Source organism: Lygodium microphyllum, chromosome 3 (genome assembly GCF_053477565.2).
Source record: "Lygodium microphyllum isolate KBCC chromosome 3, Lygodium_microphyllum_v1.1.10, whole genome shotgun sequence".
Classification (NCBI taxonomy): domain Eukaryota; kingdom Viridiplantae; phylum Streptophyta; class Polypodiopsida; order Schizaeales; family Lygodiaceae; genus Lygodium; species Lygodium microphyllum.
In genome coordinates, this window is record NC_141137.1 from 57,392,774 (window position 1) to 57,394,824 (window position 2,051).

A 2,051-nucleotide genomic window follows, 5' to 3' on the forward strand; every position below is an offset into this window, starting at 1 on the left:
ACATGTGTCTTGAGCCTCACTTGTTTGTATTGGGAATCTCAAAACCAACTTTTATTATTCTCATAGTGTTGTAGGTATCATTTTCCCTGATACAAGCTTCAAATACCCAAACAAGTTGATGGATAATTAAATACACAAATCTTCATAACAAAAAAATTAACGGATGATTAAATACAAAAATGCTTGATATTAACAAATCATAAAATATGAAAATGTTTGGTATGGTCTATTGACATTGATTATCATATCTAGTTTAGAATATGCAAACTATAGCATCGTCATAGAATTGATTTGCAAGACATGTCTAGTATTAAGTATGTTTTGTATAAGGCAAGAATACATTATTGGAATTCAAACATTTTGAATTTATTATACAAAAGAGGGAAGAGTGGCAAGAGGAACAAGCTCGCATTGCAAGTAGATAGCCATACCATCTCAAGCCCACGCAATCATGCCCCTTCTAAAGTTTCACATGACCCTATAAGTGTGAAGGGTGTTAGCCTTTGTCACTTATAGGGTGTTAGCCCTTGTTATTAGCCCTCTTAGCCTTCTTATTCTCTAGGTTTCAGGTTCTCATGCTGAGGTAATATATCTGCATATAAAAGTCTTGTAAATTCTCTTAGCATGTGCAAGGGTCGCATTTGCAGCTGGTTCCACACTTGCAGGTGCTTTGGCTGCTGGTCTTCTCGTTCTGCTTCGGCTCGCAAGAGCAGGGCTCCGCACACTGGCATGAGTCTCCGCACTTAATGCATGCATTGGCTGCTACTGTACTCGCTTCCGTCCTATCATCAGAAATGAATTTTGCTTCTTCAGCCACTTACAGCTATGCGATATAAAAATTGCTTCATTATAACAGATGTTTCAAACACAGTGAAATTATTCTGAAATTAGATCGGTTTATCGTTGTTTTCCGTATGGAAAATCTACTCGCAACAATCAGGGCGGGTTATCTACTCTTAACAAACTGGAGTCCCAGAGAGCGCCACGCTAATTAATCTTTGGAATCGTTGTAGACCATGCATGATAGTATGATGAAGTAAAAAATGTCTGCGAGAATCGTGCAGGTCCACTTAATAATTCCAGACGCTTAATCCACATATGGAATACATATTGCATACTAGTATCTCGTGCTGTATGTTATATGCGAAATTGACGAGAGACGACTATTACTCACGGAGCATTGAAGGGGGTCTCCTCTGCAACCGTTGTTTTCTTGTCACAGCTGCCGAACGAGCGCAGGCAATATAAATCAGGGAAAGCCCAGATAAGAGAATTAGGATAAGATCAGGAAGGAACATCGGTAGCAGGAGGTGAATAAACTAGGGATGAGAAAAGCATGTTAATCTTACTTACTTGCAAGGAAGTTGGCAGCCGCAGCTGGCGCAGCTGCACCCGCTTTCAAGAGAGGCCATTGGCACTAGAGTTTGGTGCTTTTATAGTACGTTGAAGCAGGGATACCGTCGAGGTATAATTAGCCGACTAGATTAACAGAGATGGATAAAATTATCTGCATGTGCAATGGTTCAGTCTCTAATCAGAGCAAGAGAACGAGTCAGGCTACGATCTGCAATTCTTATAAGCCGAGAGAGAGAGAAATGATCTAGAACTTCTTGGAGATTTCCAGCCCACATCAACAGTCATGCTGTGGGTGCCTACATGAATTAGAGGAAGGGAAAGGCGAAGGATAAGACTTTCGTGCGGTACCTGCAGATCAAGCACGTTGGATTAAATCTGAAGCAACCCGTGCCTCTTCCCACCTTTTCTTTGTTGGACCACTTTCACACTCCCACATAGGTCGGCGCCATGTCACACCCAGTACTATGGCCACACTCTTGTGTCTTGTGATCCTTGGAAATATTTTGAAGTTTAAATATTTCCCACACTCTTGTGTATTTTGATCTTTGGAAATATTTTGAAGTTTAATACACTCAAGGTATCACAATCATATCTTAAGGGAAATGATCATGGCCTATTAAGTAATCTCTTAAGATGATAGGCAAAAGAAGTCTAATGCCTATCATCTAAATGGATTTGCACTTGATTGTATCTAA

The 2,051-nt window shown here is 40.1% G+C and overlaps 1 long non-coding RNA gene across 1 annotated transcript; it reads right to left on the reverse strand.

Annotated features, from left to right (window-relative positions):
- Positions 1 to 290: 290 nt before the first annotated feature.
- Positions 291 to 1,586, reverse strand: LOC148038379 (uncharacterized). The gene is made up of 3 exons (XR_015689453.1): positions 1,354 to 1,586; positions 1,175 to 1,222; positions 291 to 782 (listed from the first exon to the last, which is right to left on the reverse strand). It is a non-coding gene; the product is annotated as an uncharacterized LOC148038379 (long non-coding RNA).
- Between the last annotated feature and the right edge of the window lie 465 nt (positions 1,587 to 2,051).